At 41.9% G+C, this 20,104-nt stretch overlaps 1 protein-coding gene and 1 pseudogene across 1 annotated transcript in view; both read left to right on the forward strand.

The window, feature by feature from the left end:
- The window catches only part of RALYL (RALY RNA binding protein like), a 453,791-nt gene that overhangs the window by 107,109 nt on the left and 326,578 nt on the right, over nucleotides 1-20,104 (forward strand). The window lies entirely within an intron of this gene.
- LOC133377444 (N-acetylglucosamine-1-phosphotransferase subunit gamma-like) lies at nucleotides 13,187-18,164 on the forward strand (annotated as a pseudogene).

Here is a 20,104-nt window from a genome sequence, read left to right on the forward strand (position 1 = left end):
ATGAGTGGGTGGTTCTCACGTCTGGTAATTAGGTTTTATGGGAGGGGTTGTATTTCCCCTAAAGGTACAGATTTGTAGTCTAGGAATACTCCTGGATTCCAGCTTGTCACTAGAGTCCCAAGTGGCTTCCATGGCTAGGAGTGTTTATATCCAGCTTAGGCTGATTCGCCAGCTACAGCCATTTCTGATCTGGGATAGACTGGCCTCAGTTGTCTATGCTCTGGTGACTTCCCATCTGGACTGCTGTAATGTTCTGTATGTAGGGCTGCCCTTGAAGATGGTCCAGAGGCTGCAGCAAGTGCAGAATGAGGCTACTAGGTTGGTAAGTGGGACAGTCCGATGGGATCATGTGTCACCTGTCCTAAGAACGCTTCCAGTGAGCTACCAGGTTCAATTCAAGATGTTAGTATTAGCATATAAAGCTCTAGATGGATCCCAAGCCAAGTACCTAAAAGAGTGCCTTCCTTAGTATCAGCCATCACAGACCCTATGATCTACAGGCAAGGATTTGGTGGTGCCACTGCTTGGGGTTGCCCAGTTGGCATTGACCCATGACAGGGCGTTTTCATTGGTGTCTCTCTATTTGTTGATGACCTCCTGGTGAGGTACATCTCTCTTCATCATTGTTGATTTTTTAGGAGGAATTTGAACACATTCCAGGTATTTAATGGCTAAAGGAGACTGTTCTGGCAAACCGGAGATCACTGGCTGAAATAATGCAACTGTTTTCAGAATGTTTTAAACTGTTTTTAGAATGCTTTTAAAAAAACCTGCCTGTTGATGTGTTTGCCACCCTGAGCTCTTTCAGGAGGAAGGGCAGGATATCAATCGAATATATAAATAAATAATAATAAACATGTAACCACTTGTCAGTTTTGATATTGTATATTACCTGTGTCTGAAAGGTGGAGGTGATGGTTGAACAGGAAAAAGGATATCTGAACCAGATTTGCCATAGCTGATTGATAATAAATAATAAATAAATTTTATTTTTCAGTCGCCTATCTGTCCGGGTTAGGGACACTCTAGGCGACGAACAACAAGAATAAAACAATACATATATATATAATAACATCATCAAATTTTAAAATTAAAAAACCATCCTTTAATTCATAAATTACTCTGTCTCAATCTTGTAGGCCTGCCTGACCAGCCAGGTCTTCAAGGCTCAGCGATAGCTGGACAAGGAGAGAACATGTCTGAGATCAAAAGGGAGGGAGTTCCAGAGGGTTGGGGCCACAATAGAAAATAATGATAATGTTATTATTAAATGTGGAATGTTGGATAGTGGGTCCAGGATTTCCCCCCTCTCATGCAACATCCTTTTGTGTGCATGGAACTGTGTTCAGAAGAGTGATCCATGCACAGATGCCTTGGTGAATCACACAAGGATTTACATTAGTGACTTATGGACTATATTTAAATCAATACATAATTCAAATGGTAGCATACTGTGATGTGATTTAACCAGCATCTTTTAAAATTCATTCATCAAAAGCTGCAGCAGCTTCTGGGTGGGGTAGGGCAGGTTGATCTGAGCCAAATACAATTCCATAGTATTTTCCAGAATATTTCCAGAAAGGTATGCCAATCTGCTTACAACAAACTCCTCCCTTATCTTAAATTCAGAATACAGAAGAATGGAGTAAAATATGGTGCTATTATTTTTAGCTTGTTTTTTGTGAGTTTTGTCAGTAATTCTAAAATTAAAAGTTTGGGCTTTATGTCGGTATGGATATGACTCCACATCCTTCCGTAAACCTGAAGCATATTCTCCCTAATCTCAGACATAACAGGGGTTGATTATGATTAAATCTCATATGATGTATCCTGCACAAAGGAGAGATTATTACTTTACGATTTCAGGACTGAGCCATGCATTGCAAGCATGTTCTGCTCTGCTCTGATGTGACCGGGCTCAAATAAAACTTTTTTTTTTTGTCTATAGGTTGGAATACTTTTAATTTAGATAAAAAAGTGTTTTGGATAATGAAAAGTTAAATTGATTCTTGTGGGGAGGAAAACTACATGCAAATGGAAGCAGTTGTTTCTCATTTTAAAAAGGTTTTTTGAGTGTTTAGTTTTTTGGCAATACATATTTAGGTATAATCAGTATATGAATTCAGACACCTATGTTGTGGTTCTGGCTTAATTTCTAAAGAAGTATGGAGTCCATTTTGTCTGAAAATCATACTTGGGCCTTCTTACATGGAGGCTCTTCCTCTATGCACAGAGGACAAAGGATTGATAGATTGATTGATTGATTGATGAGACAGTGGCACTCTGCACATGTGTAATGGCACACTTTCCTAAATAAGTATTGTACAAGTCCTATGAAAGGTGCATGGTTAAAAAATGCAGCCCTGCCAAGTCAGAATGTTACCATCTGCCTCTCCCCACACTCCACCCATGAGAATTTCACTGAAATTTCGTCTCCCCATTAATGATTTCTAATGCAGTTCTTTTTTTCTTTTTAAGTGATGTGGAATGGGTGAAAAAAGATTTTTTCGGTACTGCACTAGTTCAAAGAACTAGTTTAGTTCTTTGTTGTATTCTAGGTATAGTCTTCAAAATCATGAACCTGTTTCAAAACAGATTGTCTTCTATACCCCAGCCCAGTCACTTTAGTCTTCAGGAGGATACTCTTTAGTAGTGCGTTGGTGGAGACATTTGATAAGATAAAGCAATCTCTTGTTAACAGAAGAGTGAAGCAATTTGAGCCACAGTTTGTCTCTTGGGATTGAATCAAAAGCTGACTTCAGATCGATAAATGCTGTCAACAAACCATTTCCAAAAGAGGTCGTATATTTCTCGGCCAAATGGTTTAAGACTACACAGTGGTCGATGGTAGATCGACCCTTTCTGAAGCCTGCATCACTGCCTGTTCATTTCCTAAAATATTCTTGTCCTCTATCCAAGCGGCAAGCCTCAGGTTCAAATAACTAGTATAGCTTACCTACTATCAACAATAGACTGATAGGTTGGTAATTTGATGGATCTTCCCTAGCCCCTTTCTTCAAGATTGGTATCACAATAGCCTCTAACCAAACTAAGGGCAAAAGACCAGTATTATTAATATGCGTAAATAGATTTACCAAGAGAGGGGGGCCCATGTTATGTTCGCCTTCAACATTTCAGGGGCGATTAAATCGGTTCCTGGAGCCTTTCCTGATTTGAGACGAACAATACGAGATTTTGAGATTTGAGACGAACAATACGAGATTTTATTTCAAACTGTGTAACTGGGGACCATGTTGGCAAATCATTAAGAAGAACCAGCTGGTGGATGTTCCCTAGCTTCTGCAAACATTTCAGAAAAATACCGCTCCCAAATGTCAGCAGAGATGTTACAACTAACCAGGCTTGATGGGGTGCCAAGGGCACCAGTAACCAAAGCCCAGAAGAGTTTAGGGTTATTGTTTAATGATGAATCAATCAATGCCTTCCACTCATTTTGGACTGCTTGTTTTTTCTTTTGGGTTAGCAGTGATTTGTATTGCTTTTTAAGTGAATAATATTTTTGGGGTAGGGCTTTAAAGTTTTCCTTCCTATATTGGATATACACATTTCTCAGTTGTTTTTTCACTACCTGGCCCTCCTTGTCAAACCACTTAGGGACATTCTGCTGTGCTATTGGTCTGGAAGCAGACTGTTTCAGGCTTAGGGCAGGTTTCTGATGTTTTTTATTGACTATTTTATTTGAATTTATTTTTTATTTATTTATTTGTTTCATTTATAGACCGTCCATAGTGAGTGGCTCTCTGGGCGGTGTACAAAAAGGTTAAAATACAAAATATCAACAATAAAATCAGACAACAAACAATAAACACAAGCAGCAACGAAATAAAAAAATAAAAAATAAAAAAATTAAATTATAACATAAACGCTTAAAATGCCTGGGAGCATAGCCAGGTCTTAACCTGGCGCCGAAAAGATAGAAGCGTAGGCGCCAGGCATACTTCTTCAGGGAGGCTGTTCCACAGTTCGGGGGCCACTACAGAAAAGGCCCTAGATCGAGTAACTGTCCTCCGGGCTTCTCGATGGGTTGGTACCCAGAGGAGGGCCTTAGATGCTGAGCGAAGTGACCGGGTAGGTTCATAGCGGGAGAGGCGTTCCACAAGATATTGCGGTCCCACGCCGTGTAAGGCTTTATAGGTCAAAACCAGCACCTTGAATCTGGCTCGGAAACAAATAGGTAGCCAGTGCAAACGGGCCAGAACAGGTGTTATATGTGCTGACCGGCTGGTCCTTGTCAGCAGTCTAGCTGCTGCATTTTGCACTAGCTGAAGCTTCCGAACTGTCTTCAAGGGCAGCCCTACGTAGAGCGCATTACAGTAATCCAGCCTAGAAGTTACCAGAGCATGAACAACTGAGGCGAGGTCATCCCTGTCCAGATAGGGGCGTAGCTGGGCTACCAACCGAAGGTGGTAGAACGCATTCCTTGCCACCGAGGCCACTTGCGCCTCAAGAGACAAGGAAGGATCGAAAAGAACTCCCAGACTACGAACCTGTTCCTTCAAGGGGAGTGTGACCCCATCTAGAACAGGGTGAACATCCACCATCTGGGCAGGGGAGGCACTCACCAACAGTGTCTCAGTCTTGTCTGGATTGAGTCTCAGTTTATTAGCTCTCATCCAGTCCATTATCGCAGTCAGGCAATGATTCAGCACATCCACAGACTCACCTGTAGAAGATGAAAAGGAGAAATAGAGCTGCGTGCCATCAGCGTACTGGTGGCAACGCACTCCAAAACTCCTGATGACGGCACCCAGAGGCTGCATGTAGATGTTAAAAAGCATGGGGGACAAAATCGACCCCTGAGGGACTCCACAATGGAGAGTCCAAGGTGTCGAGCAATGTTCCCCAAGTACTACCTTCTGGCGACGATCCGCCAAGTAGGAGCGGAACCACTGCCAAGCAGTGCCTCCAACTCCCAACTCCGCGAGTCTCCCCAGAAGGATACCATGGTCGATGGTATCAAACGCCGCTGAGAGATCAAGGAGAATCAACAGAGTCACACTCCCTCTGTCCCTCTCCCGACAGAGGTCATCGTACAGGGCGACCAAGGCTGTTCCATTGCCAAAACCAGGCCTAAAACCGGATTGAAACGGATCCAGATAATCGGTCTCATCCAAGAGCACCTGGAGCTGATTGGCAACCACCCGCTCCAGAACCTTGCCCAAAAAGGGGATATTTGCCACCGGTCTATAATTGTTCAAGTTATCTGGGTCTAAGGAAGGTTTCTTCAAAAGAGGTCTCACTACTGCCTCCTTGAGGCTACTAGGGACTACTCCCTCACTCAAGGAGGCATTTATCACTTCCTTGGCCCAGCCGGTGGTACCAGTCCTGCTAGCCTTGACCAGCCAAGATGGACAAGGATCTAGAGCAGATGTGGTCGCCCGCACTATTCCAAGCACCTTGTCCACTTCCTCAAGCTGCACCAACTGAAACTCATCCAATAATCCAATAACACTTCAATGGATTCATCTGTCGTAACATCAGAGTCTAGGTCCCTACGGATGCATGCGATTTTATTTTGGAAGTGCCCTGCAATGTCGTTACAGCGAGCTTCAGATGTTTCAATGGTATCTTGAGGACCAGAATGTAAGAGTCCTCGTACAACCCTAAAAAGCTCTGCTGGGCGGCAGAGAGATGTCTTGATAGAGGCAGCGAAGTAGGACTTCTTCGCCGCCCTTACCGCTTTTATGTACGACTTAGTAGAGGCACTTACCAAAGCATAATTGCATCCGTCTGGAGTTCGTCTCCATCTGCACTCCAGCCTCCTTCTCTCTTGCTTCATCACTCTCAGCTCCGGGGTATACCACGGAGCTGTATGAGCTCTGCATCGAAGAGGGCGCGCAGGAGCGATCGTGTCGATAGCCCGGGCCATCTCTGTATTCCACAGTTCGACCAAGGCCTCGACAGGAGCGCCAGTATTATCAGCTGGAAAAACTCCCAGAACCCTCTGAAAACCCATAGGATCCATAAGCCTCCGGGAGCGGACCAACTTAATAGGTCCCCCACCCTTGCAGAGGGAAAGAGTCGTCGTAAGTCTAAAACTCAGTAGGCGGTGATCTGTCCATGACAATGGAGTAGATGAAAAATACCCCACCTCCAGATCACCATCTCCATGACCAGTGGCGAAGATCAAATCAAGAGTGTGACCCGACACATGCGTTGGGCCAGTAACAAATTGAGACAGCCCCATGGTTGTCATGGAGGCCATGAAGTCCTGAGCCGCTCCAGATAAGACAGTCTCGGCATGAACGAGGTAGTACTTGGGGAACATTGCTCGACACCTTGGACTCTCCATTGTGGAGTCCCTCAGGGGTCGATTTTGTCCCCCATGCTTTTTAACATCTACATGCAGCCTCTGGGTGCCATCATCAGGAGTTTTGGAGTGCGTTGCCACCAGTACGCTGATGAATTGATCTGTGACCGTATATTAATAAACTACTTTTAGTAGTGTTATATGTTTCTGAGGTTCATCTTAATGTTCACTAAGACAAGAGCATTTAATATGGTGGCACCTGCCCTTTGCAATATGCTCCTTATGAACATCAGGTTACTATCTAAAGTTTTGGCATTTAGGCACCTGCTAAATACTCATCTGTTCACCCAGGCTTTCTCTGAGGAGTGATCCAGCTATGTCAATGTATTAAGCTGTTCTACTAATTTGTGATGTATTTTGTATTAGTTTTATGAATATAATTGTATTGTTGATTTTGCATTGCTCATTGTCATGACATCTTTATTTTGGGAGTATAGTTTTGTTTTTGTAAATAAACACAAATTTAAATGTTTACTATGAAAAAAAAAATCTTTGGGGGAAGACAGCTTCTAAATATTGATAAATATGGGAGAAGGTAAAAAACAACAGGATAATTTCAAAAAGTTTCTTTCCGTTCATATCTTTGTATGTGACTTGGTTTTTTTGAGGAAAAATAGGCTTACATGTTTTCATCTTCTGAAAATAATCCCTTCCTTCCTTCTCCTATATGGCTCTGTAATAGTGCTACATTTTTGTGGTTTCATTAGCAATGTAGAAGAATAGCTGTTTGGAACAGTATATTTTTCCTTCAGTAAATTTGTTCATTTGTAGAATTTATTGTCTAATTATTAAGATAGAAGGTCTTTTTAAATTTTATAAGCAATGAAGTTATTATTTCAGGTAGAATTACTTCAAATAAAGTTGTTTCCTTATAAACTTTAAAAGTAATGAGCCACAATGATAGGTTCCATTTACTAAAAGTAATAAGAACATCCATGCACTGCATAGAAAGTAAATATATCACACTAATCCATTATATAAAAGGAATTACAGTACTTTAAGTTTAAAAATGCAACGAAAAGTACTCTTGCTAACTTCTGGAAAGCTATCTTCATTATCTTTGCCTGGGTTGATATTTATTAAGTAAATGCATTAGTGATTTCTTCTTTCCATTTTTATAAAGATAATAGCTCTTTTGTCCCTATCAAAAGATCGATATCTGTCGGAACGCCTCTCCCGCTATGAACCGGCTCGTACACTACGGTCTGCTACGAAGGCCCTCCTCCGGGTCCCGACTCATAGGGAGGCCCAGAGGGCAGTGACAAGATCAAGGGCCTTCTCAGTGGTGGCCCCCGAACTATGGAATAGTCTCCCCGAGGAGGTTCGCCTGGCGCCGACACTATCATCCTTTCGGCGCCAGGTTAAAACCTTTCTCTATTCCGAGGCATTTTAATTTTTTGTTAATGATTGTAATGTTTGTAATTTGATTTTAGCCTTTGCTGTTTTTAGATTGTGAAATTTGATTTTAGACTGATGTTTTTGTATTATATTGTATTTTATTGTATCAATGTTCACCGCCCAGAGAGCTATTGCTAGTCGGGCGGTATATAAGTTTTAAAAATAAATAAATAAATAAAATATCAATAAAGGAAATTGTCAGTAGCCTATTGTATAAGCTACATCATTGGTTTGGCTTACTGGCTTTGCATGCTAACTTATCCCTGAGGCCAATACTCTTGCTTCTATCCTTGATTTCTGCCTGGCTGCTTCATCCCTAAACGTGTTTCTTGCACTAGTTTTGATCATCACTTCTTTCTTTCTGCTCTTTCCACATATCCATCTTCATGTTGCTGGATATACCTCTGTTCTGTACCCTTACCTGTCATGGACAGACTATTGAATATCACATCTAGGTTCTCTGTACTCTGATTCTTTCAAGCCAATACTTGGTTTGATTTGATGTTGTGCATCTTCGGAGATGGGAAGCTGCAGTGACAGCACCTTGCTATGCCCTCTTTCAACTTTCTGCTTTCCTATCCCTTGTTCCTCTCTGTGCTCGCTATGAACACTGATGTTGTGGATGCCACATTTGCTCCCAATTTCTAATAGTTTGCTCAGAGGAAAAACACCCACTGGACTGTGCTTCATGGAGAAAGATGAAAGCAACCAGATGCCAGGTGTCATGCATTCTGGTTAGATAGTTTCACAGTTTCTAAATAGAAATATTTGAATACCTTGTCATTTTTTTCTGACTTTTGATAATATCTATAGAAACCACCATCACCACCACTGCCCCTGGGTTTGTCAAAGCAAATGTGAGTATTGGGGAGAGCATGGCGAGAAAAAGTATCTATGTATCCCCTGCTGTAAATGGCTGGAGGTGTTGATGTTGAAGAAAGAGAAATAAGTATGAATACATGTGGAGGATTTGAGTTGTTTGGCGAGTTGCTTACTGTACACCACCCTACTATTAGGAAACCACTTCTGAAAGAGTGTGGCTCCTTGTGATCCCATCCATAATGCTATGTAATAAATGTATACAGTAGGGCCCCGCTTTACGGCGCTTTGTTCATGAGGCAGTTTTCAATTAGGGAAAGGCCCCGCTCTTACAGCATTTGTTCCGCTAATACGACAGGTTTTTTCCGTTGCGTGCCATTTTGATGTCATTTTCACGTGACGAGGCCCATTATAGTCAATGGGGCCCCACTTTACGGCGATTTCTGCTTTATGGTAGGGGCCTGATCCCTAACCCGCCATATTAGCGGGGTCCTACTGTATAAATTTTTACTATCCCACCCATGATGCTGTGTAATAAACTGCAGACAGCATGCTGGGGATGGTGCTCACTTGAACTCTCGACACCTGAGTCACCACTGCTTACCAGGAAGGGGAGGGGCGAGGTGGTGACAAAGGTTGGCGTAGTGTAAACCAGAGCTTGGAAAAGTTACTTTTTTGAACTACAACTCCCATCAGCCCAATCCAGTGGCCATGCTGGCTGGGGCTGATGGGAGTTGTAGTTCAAAAAAGTAACTTTTCCAAGCTCTGGTGTAAACACACCAGTAGGAGCCCCAGATTGGCTCCATCAATGCATTTGCTCTGTCCTGATCTCCCCACCACCTCACCCCTCCCCTTTCCAGCAACCCTTATTTCCCTTACCACTTTCAATTAGTAGCAGGGATTTATCTCAAAGTTAAAAGAAATATATTTTAACACTTATTTATACTTTGTTTCATTATTAGCAAGTTAGATATTACTAGCATGTTTTATTTGTGTCTTGCTTAAAATGACATGCTGTTACTTCAAGGAATCAGCTATCAACTTAACTCAATTCATTTTTCTAATAAAAAGCAATTTCCAATTTCCTTTTCCCTCTCCCTGGTCAGCAACTCAATGGTAATGATATGGGGTATGGATGGGATCTGCTTGGCTGTGCAGGTTCAGATCACATTCCATCAAACTAGCAGGTGGTTATGGTCTGTTTTTGCTATTTTTCTGCTGTCCTTTGCTCTTACTGATTTGTGTTTTTCTCCCAAAAATGTTATCATTTTTTCTAAAAATGTTTTCCTTTTGGAAAGGAAAAAGGTTTTCTCTCTGCCCTGTGCTGACCCACCCAATCCCCACTTCACCTCCTGCTTCTGCTCCCGGATAATATTGGATTTTCCCCTCCCCCCCCAAGCCGTGGGACAAATCAAGAGATCACCTGTTCAGTCATCTTGCAAGACAGGGAGAGATTGCCTGGTCAGTTTCATGTTAGTAAAGCAAAGACACATGAAGATCAGTTTAAGGTTGGCAGAGCGAAGTCACATGCTATTCAGTTTCATCTTAGCACAGCAAAGACCCATGCTGGTCAGTTTCACTTAGCACAGCAACACAGCACAGGGTATACAAAGGTAATACTGTTATATTTGATGCAGTTTTTTTATTTAAAAAATCCAATGTTGGGAAAAGCCACGGATGTTCACAGCATTCAGGATCAGTCTGCAACGACAGCAGCTGGGCAGACTATGGAAAAATCTGGTGTCAAGTTCAATTTTAGCGAAATTCTTGTCCATTCCTAATACTGGATTTCTTTTATTTTAAAAATATTTATAACTCACCCTCATCTGTATAAATACCAGGGCAGGACACAAAGATAAATGGTAAAAGTGTGCACTTGCAGCTTCCTGAGACAAACATTCTTCATCTGGCAAGCTGGCTTCAGCGTTCCTTGAAGTTCTCTCTAGTCAGGGACTCACTAGCAAGGACACAGCACAGAAGAAGTCTCTCAGTTGCCTCTTCCCAAATGATGTCTCTTCTCATCATTTTTGTTTTTTTAGGCCAACTGCCTTCAGATGATAATCTGGCCAGAAACTTCCCTGTAGAACTACTAATGGAGTCTTTCTGTCCCAGGAGAACTGCATAGGTTCTGCCTGCTGTTCTCAGCTGTTCTCTTTACCTTGGTTCTGCTATTACCATCTTCTCCCTCAGGCTCCTCTGTGCCTGACTGATCTGACCCATTCCCCCAACTAACCCTTGGACGGTGTGGTGGCTGACCTTTCATATGCTAATCACCAATTAACATTTATTGCTTGGTTAGCTGTCATTTGACTGGACTATACTTAAGAACCAGTGAGTGTAAAAATAATGTTCTCTAATGGACGTATCACAACTTGTCTTTTTTATTCTACTGTCCAGTATAAAAACACTTTGATCTAACTGTAAACCTACTAAGGCCCATAGTTGTCTCATTAATAGCAGCTCTGCTGATTCTTGGAAGGCTGCCAATTGTAAGCCTCACATATAGTGTGGAAGGCATGAGTTGTAAAATGGTAATGTTTGCACCACTCACAGTTAACCTTTCTCAATTTTAACAATATTATATTACATAAGATCCTCATGTTTTTAAATTTACACAATTTTTCTCCTCGGGATTTATTGATTTTCCACAATAATATTCTCCAGTTTTGATGGTTGAGCTAGCACCTGCAACCTGTAGTGGGAGAGTGGAGCTAGAATGAATGGCAGGTGGCTGAGGGTGGCTGGTTACTGAGGGGATGAGGAGCATGTTGGTGAGGGGAAGATAAGGACACTTAAATTGGACACTTTCCAGTACTTGGGTACAAAGATCAATCTTTGGCACAAGTTACTTTTTTTGTTAGAAGATGAGCAATTTCAAATATGATGAAAACCAACTGGATGTATGCCATCTGAACCCAGAAATTAATTAATTTTAATTTGTCATTAAGGCCTAGAATTTCATGCCTCAGTTTTTCAGACTCCCTTCCTGTAAAAATCACTTCAGGTATGGGTGTCTACCCAACATCTTCCACAACGAAGGTAGACCAAAAAATTCATTCAGAAATACCGGAAGTTGCCATATACTGAATCAGACTATTGGTCCATCTAGCTCAGTGTTGTCTACACTGACTGGTAGCACCTCTCCAGGGTTTCAGACTGGAAGTCTTTCCCAGCTATACTTTACTGTAATGCGCTCTATGTGGGGTTACCCTTGAAAACGGTCCGGAAATTACAACTTATACAACATGCGGCGGCTTGGCTACTTACAAACAGTCGTCGCCGGGACCACATCACACCAGTGCTGTTTGATCTACACTGGCTTCCAGTTGTTTTCCGGGCCCAATTCAAGGTGTTGGTACTAACCTATAAATCCCTATACGGTCTCGGCCCAGTTTATCTAAAGGAGCGCCTACAACGCCACCAATTATGCCGCCTGACAAGATCGGCCACTCAAGGCCTTCTCTCAATCCCGCCAACCAAAGCAGCTAGATTGGCAGGAACTAGAGAGAGGGCCTTCTCAGTGGCGGCCCCCACCCTCTGGAACTCCCTCCCACAAGATCTTCGGCACGTCTCTTCCCTGAATATGTTCCGCAAGGTCTTAAAGACCTGGCTTTTCCAACAGGCTTTTGGGACTTCTGGGGAGGTTTAATGTCCTTATGATTTAAATACTGCCTACCATATATTGTTTGCTAGCATAATTTATACTGTTACACTGTATTTTTGTATTCTATTTTGTTGTAATTTATTGTATGTACGTCGCCTAGAGTGGCCACTGGCCAGATAGGCGACACATAAATTAAATTTTATTATTATTATTATTATTATTATTATTATTATTATTATTATTATTATTATTATTATTATTATTATTATTATTATTATTATTATTATTAATAATAATAATAATAATAATAATAATAATAATAGATAATAATAATAGATAATGATAATAATAATACTTTACCTTTTGCCTTCCTACTTTCAACAAAGGAATCACGTGCTCTCAATGGTCAGGCCCCATTAGCAGCCTGATTGCAACATTCTGGACTGGGTTTCATCTCCAGATATCTTTCAAAGGCAGCCCTGCATACAGCATCTTGCAGTACAGAAATACCTCAGTTAACAAAGAAGATGTATTCCTGAACGTTACTACTTTAACAGAAACCTTGGTAGCAGAGGTAGGAATCGCATGGAAAGAATAAGGGTAGGCTCCTACATCCGCTGATAGGTGATGGAAGCAACTGCAACAGGGAGCTTTAAAGCATGCTAACCCAGCACCCACCACTCTCACTCTCCTTCTCCTCCTCTGAATGCATTGGATTCTTTCCTCCCCAGCCATGGGAGAAAGCAACAGATCTCTTTAATGCAAAGCAAACACACAAGCTTGTCAGTTTCACCCTAGCAAAGCAAAGACACCGGCTGGTCAGTTTCTCCTTAAACCAAAGCCATAGACTTGAAGGTTTATCCATTGCAAAGCAAAGCTCATCAGTTTTACCTTTGAAAAAGCCTTCCTTAAAAGGAGCTTTGTTCTGTTAACTGAGGTATTACTGTAATTCAAATGTGATGTGACCAAGGCATATGTGACCATGGCCAGATCGGCAGTCTTCAAGAACAGCATACTTGGCCTATCAGCCTACGATGGGTAAAGGTGCTGCTGCTCATGATCAGCACCTGGACATCCAGGTTTTTAGCCATCAGTGTCCCTTTATATAGAGACCCAGGAAAGATGTGTGCACGTGTGTGTGTTTATATATAGATTTTGTCAGGGTTTGCAACTTGAACGTTGTCACCTCTGTGATTCCTTTTGCAGAATGAAACCTACTGGGTGAGAATTTCCCATCCCCTTACTGTTATGGTCTCAAATGCTCCTTTTCATATTCATATGGTTCCTTAAGAGCATTTATGCCCTCATTTTTAAAACTTTAGCCTTTTTTTTAATGTCCTACTTTCCCCCACTTCCAGCTTTGATGTTGCCTCATGAATAATTCAAGGCTCACTTCTCTTGAGGTAAATAGTTTGATTTGAAGGTTTTTGTATCTGGATTTGAATGCAACAAGAAGTGTTAACTGCTCCGAATGTTAAGTGAACAGAATTGCAGAAGCCTTGTTATTAAGATGGAACACGTTTGCTGCTAGTGCTCTGGGGCTGCCATTGAAATCTCAGCATTGTGCTATTTGTCATTCTGCAGTAGAGAGGCATTATGAAGCCTAGAGTATAAATCAGCCTTTACATGGTGTCGAGTCCTGAAGCACTTTGAACATTCTAATCCTCTTCAGAGTTAACAGAACATTTTTTTTCTTTTGGTTTTACAAGCTTTAAAGTTTCCTTTTTAAAATTTAACCCGATCATTGTGATTTAAAGCATAATACATATTTGTCAAGATTTCTATGCTCTCCTTGTAACATTCCTCACTGCTTACTTTATAACTGTGATTGTAATAGTGACTGAAAAATCAGCTGCAGGTCTCTTTCTAACACTGAATATATTAGTTCCATGCCAGTAATTCGTTTTTTCATCATTCCACCTGAACTAATCGGTGGAGGAGGGAGAGATCAGCTGTGTTGGATTTATTTATTTATTATTTGATTTATATTGCGCCTTTCCTCCCAGCAGGAGCCCAGGGTGGCAAACAAAAACACTAAAAACACTTTAAAACATAATAAAAACAGACTTTAAAATACATTAAAACAAAACATCTTTAAAAACATTTTTGAAAAGCTTTCAAGACATCTTTAAAAAAAGTTTAAAAAATAGTTTTTTAAAAAAGATTTTAAAACATATTAAAAAGCAATTCCAACACAGACTCAGACTGGGTTAAGGTCTGAACTTAAAAGGCTTGTTGAAAGAGTAAGGTCTTCAATAGGTGCCAGAAAGATAACAGAGATGGCGCCTGTCGTAATATTTAAGGGGAGGGAATTCCACAAGGTAGGTGCCGCCACACTAAAGGTCTGTCTCCTATGTTGTGCAGAACAGACCTCCTGATAAGATGGTATCTGCAGGAGGCCCTCGCCTGCAGAGCACAGTGATCGACTGGGCATATAAGGGGTAAGACAGTCTTTCAGGTATCCTGGTCCCAAACTGTATAGGGCTTTGTACACCAAGACTAGAACCTTGAACTTGGCCCAGTAGCAAATGGAAAGAAGTTGGATATAGATCAGCCATGCTTTGGAAGGGCCTAGAAAGGGAAAATTTCTGGTTAATGAGATTTCTCCAGATTTTCAGAATTCAATGTGTTGTCAACAGTCAATGCCTATAGACAAAAGGTTAATCACTCTAATTTTTATAGTTACATTTCTCTGCTACAATTAGTCACTGATGGTTGTTCTGCTAGAATCCTACAATAACCAACCACAAGCATTTTGTTAAGCTAATAGAGTGGCCAGGTAGGAGAATGGGTCTATCAGTTGCCCAGCAACTGGTGAATGGGCCAGGAAGACCCTTTTGTCATTGAAACTCTTCAGGAGAACCTCCCTCCCCTTCCTGGCAGCTAGCAGAAGTTTGCGCTTCGGGTGTTTTTAGAATTGTCAAGAGAATGGCTGGGGCTGGAGGCAGGCAGGGAGGCTATCCCTCTGCACTATGGCTTTAGGATGCCTCCTGCAACCCAGATGGAAATGCTGGATATTGGGCTGCTGATGCCTTGAGCCCCTCCATCCTAAGCTCAGTTTGGAATGTGTGTAAATAAATAAACCTTATTTCATAAAGACCCCGCAGTTTCCGCTGACCTTCTTCCCAAAGGAAACCCAACCCTGGGTGAGCGCAGAGACCCCTGAAATCTCACCACTTGGAGATTGAGGAGGCGCGCAACATTACAATAGGTTATTTACTTCAATGCTTCTTTTTCCTGCTATTGTTGTTACAGATTGTTACAGTAGCCAAACAGAAGAAACCTGACTTTCATTCCCAGTCCCTGGTAGATATTAATCTCAAATTCTTTAACTTTCAAAGATAGAAATAATAGCAAGGTATTTATTTATTTATTGAAAGCATTGTTGTTCTGCTCTTCAGCCAAAAAACCCTCCCAGAGTGGCTTACAAATCTCATTGATAAGTCAGTCCCTGCCCTCAGGTTTACAATATAAAAGACATGACACAAAATTAAAAGGAATTTGGGAGAAAGGAGGAAAAAAGCAAGCACAGATACTATTTCTTAATTACAGACTTCTTGCAGTGACAAGCTGGAATTGAAAGATGTCAAAGCGAGCAACAGCCAAAAGCTGCTGGTCTTTCAGCAGAGCTTATGGAGAGGCCCTGTGCTCCTATCCCTCTCCCATAGTTTGATGCAGGGGTTCTGAAACGGTGGTCATGGACCACCAGTAGTCCGCAAGCTTCATTCAGGTGGTCTGCACCATGTCTGTGGATTAGTGGTTGAAAATGGGAGATGGCACATCCATCACGTTAAATTTTCATATTGATTTTAATTATGTTATTGCTTTTTATTGCTTATATTTTATTACTATTTGAATTATATGGATTACATTTGAATTCTTAGATTAGATACTTTTAACAGTACAAAATGGATTTTAGCATATTGTCTGCTAAAGATCTTTGGTAATACTTTTCTAATAGTTTCAAAGTTGAGATGGATTTATTTCTCTAACAGTTTTAAATTAAAAGGATATTGCAGCCCATAACCGGGAAATGAAGAGGCAAGACAAGATGAAGTGTGGGTAAATCAAGGGCCACGTTTATTTAAATAAATCCAGTTAAGTGCTGACTGTATAACAAATGATCTGCAGAGAAAATTGTGGGACCAAACTCTAACCCAATCGGGCAAGGACACCCTGCCATGGAAAAGCAGTGGTCCAGGCCCCATCCCTGCAGGGTGGTTAGGGATGCCTTCCTGCTCCACCCCCCCAGGGCTGCACAACTCTGAGTGGGTGTTACAGGTTAGCCCCAAAGGTGAGCCTTATCCAGCACAATCCAGAAGCCAAGCCTCAGATCCCACCTGTCACCTTAAAAGGTACCTAAGGGTGCTCACCAAACCCTACCCTGTGAACTAACTTCCTGCACATATCTACTACAAAGGACGACAAGCCTTAGCTTAGTCCCTGAAATGGATTTTTTTTATCTTTTTGAATTAAAAGGATAATGTTTTAAAGGAGAAATTTTAAAAGTCAGAAAAATTATAGTTTGGAGAGAAATGGTTCTGCAGTTGTTCTGAATTTGCTATGTATTAAAATGTAGCCTTTATAACAGGAAATATGTTTGTTTGATTTGACTACCTATTCCATCTGTCACTTTTCAGTAAGTGATATAGATTATTATATTTTATCCCAGTTGCTAATCTAGTAAAACCTATAGAAATAGGCTTACCCATGAACCTTTATTTTTGAGACCATGAACAATTTTAAAACACAAAGGCAGCTATGCAGGTCTGTAAGAAAAGATTCCAAAGTCCGTTATTTGACCAAAAAGTCACAGAATAACAAAAGTGTTGAGATCTCCAAACGTCTTCATAAGTATTCAACTGTTTCTGTCCTGGCTCCCACCTTTAACCCAAATATATTTGGGAAGCCATTTCTTATTTTTATACCATATATATGTATGGTGCTGCTGCTGCTATTGCAGCCCACTTTCGATCAGGCTATGATCTGGTAGTGGGCCCCAACCCACTACTTGAAGATCCAGTGCTCACTCAGCCTACTAGTATATTAGTTTAATAGGAAAAGACGTCAACGTCTACTTCAGAATAGTAATCAGAATGCCTGATGTTGCCCTGCCACAACCCTCTCCACCACCTAAGAAGAGTGTATTTGTAATTGGTTAGTAGTTAGTGTAAACCAACAGGTCTAGGGCTGGCTTCTTTAGGAGTGGCCATACTACTGCCTCTGCAAGGCGGCAGTGACCACTCCCTCAGGCAATGAAGCATTAATCATGCCCTGGACCCAACCGGTCAAACCGCCCCCCTTTGATTTGATGAGCCAAGATGGATAAGGATCAAGCAGGCATTTAGTTGGGTGCAGAGCTACTTGTCCACATGATAAACTGAAAATTATCCCACCACACATGGCAAGCTGTGGCATTGGATACTTTGCCCATTCCATAATGTCACACAGCATGAGCAGACTTTCCGGTGGAATGCCTACAGTGGGATTCTCGGAATCTGGCATGAATGGGAAATTGAAAACAATATGTTTGTTGGGATGTGGATGAGAGATGGAGATTCATGAGAAACCAAGAACAGACAGACAAAGGTTCTTCTTGTATGTGGAAAGAACAACACATTGGCTGATGTGTCTGAACCAAGCACTTGTGTTTATTCTCTTACATTTGAAACTCCACTTGTTTGTCACCCACATTCTCTCTTAGTGTACCCAGCTTTGCCTGAAACCCTCCGGAGAAAGTGGGATGAAGTGGAGCAGTTGCGTCATGATGAGCTAATCACAAAACAGGGATACAAGAAACGGTTGAGAGAGATATTTGAAGAAGCTAGCTTTTTTAAATTTACAGGAGAGAAAGTGAGTGAAGGAAAGAGAACAAAACCTCAAAATCTGGAATTCCACTCGCTGGAAAAGTGCAATAAGGTACAGAAATTGGCTGGTGATTTGTGGCAGTCATTTGTTGGCCTGTGTTCTCCTCCCTGTACCATTTTAGTAGATAGTCTCTTAAATAAATAAGTGCAGAGGCTGTGTGTTACGGGTGTGTGAGAGGTTGCTGAAATGCATAGCGTCAGGGAATGTGGCCCAGCACTTCTGTGGATGAGGGTTCTTTGTGAAGATCGTCAAGGCTGTATTGGGTGTCAAGCCTGCTAACTGATGGCTGAATTTGAGCAGATCTCCCAGATGGAAACTTCGTCATGTTTCAGAGGGACTCAGACTTTGTTGCTTTTGTTTTCACGGCTTGTCTACTTTGGGGTATTTTATGAACATTATGTTAAATTGTTATCTGTATCGTTATTTATCTGTATTTTATCATTATTGTTTTCAGATTTTTAATGTCTGTTATATTTGTATGCCTATTTTGTACGTCGCCCAGAGTGGCTGGATAGCCAGCCAGATGGGCGACTAAGAAATTCAATAAATAAATAAATAAATAAATTGATTGGAACTGCAACATCTGTGGAGTCATGATCAGTCTGAACACATTTATCCTCTTGTGTGTAGCCAGTTGGTTATAGCAGATCGTTGAGGGCTTCAGGGGCCTTTCCTCTCACAGTAGAAGTTAGCAATCTCCAGACTACCCCAAAGAGCTCTGCCAGCTGATTACTTGAGAATGCAATGAAGGCTATAAAGTACACCTTTGCTGCTCGCACTGCCACATGGTATGCACGATTACATGCATTAACCACATAATGGTTACCTCAGACTGAGACATGCACACATGAGACATGTGCTCTAGTCTTTGGCTTGCTTCATTGCCTGTATCTTCCCAGAATAACAGGGAGCCAATTGTCCCCCCCTTCTCACCTCACCATTCCACAGTGAGGCCAGAGGTTCAGAAGGATAGTCAGTTTTCTCCACTGGAAGATCCACCAGAATATTCAGGAGTGCAGCAGATTCCATTAGTCTCTGAGGGTGAACCATCCAGATGGGCCTACCGCCTCTTTACAGTTTGAGTTGTGCTTTCTTAGTCTGTTATTTCCTCTTCAAAAATATAGCATTCCTCTTTCCCAAACCTTGCTGTATTTGGACCTTATAATATTTGCAGGTGGTTTAACATGAGCGCCGTTCTCTACACAAATGGAGTTTTCTGTTGCACTGGGCATACACAGAAACCAAAATGTATGTGCTCTTGCGCACCACTGAAACCTTTTTTATTGCCAGAGACTCCATACTGAACATTAAATGACTTGTAGAAATAGCCATCAGCAGGGAAACTTTTATATAAAGTAATAGTAATCATCCAGCTTTCCCATTCACAATAAAATTGAATTCCCTTACCTGTTAGCTGGCAATTTGCAATTATTTTGTCATCCCTGTGACACAAATCTTCTGTGTCTGCAGACATTCTGTCTTAACATACCGTATATTCCGGCGTATAAGATGACTTTTTAACCCAAGAAAATCTTCTCAAAAGTCGGGGGTCGTCTTATACGCCGGGTGCTGAAAAAGAGCGGGAAAATTAAGTCAAAAAATGGCGAACAATAACAAAGCGGCAATGGCGGGCGGGGGTAGAGCCGCTTGTGCTGCAGCCGCGGGGCCGATAAGCAAGGTCGCGGCGCAGAAAATCAATAAAGGAACAGCTAGGTAAAAAAGGCAAAAAAGCCGCCGCCGCTAAGGAAGCAGGAGGAGGCAGCCGCAGCCGCCGTATGCAGGGACCGTTGCGGCACGAAACTGTCAGGCAGCGAGGCTCAAGGCAGTCCGAGATAAAAGCCGCAAAGGGAGAGAGCCGCAGCCGCAGACTCTCAAAGAAATATTCCCGGGACGGGGGAGACTCAAACGGCCAGGAACGGGAGGGAAATAACGACGGGAGCTGCAGCCGCAAGCTCCCGCTGGGAATAGAAAGAACTGCAGCTGCGGTCCCTCTGATGGCCGTTGGATGAAAGGCTGGGAAAATCAACGGCCCGGGCAACAGGGAACCCCCCCAAGGGAACTCCCCAGGAATGGAAAACACGACG

This window comes from Rhineura floridana, chromosome 1 (genome assembly GCF_030035675.1).
Source record: "Rhineura floridana isolate rRhiFlo1 chromosome 1, rRhiFlo1.hap2, whole genome shotgun sequence".
NCBI classification, from domain to species: Eukaryota; Metazoa; Chordata; class Lepidosauria; order Squamata; family Rhineuridae; genus Rhineura; species Rhineura floridana.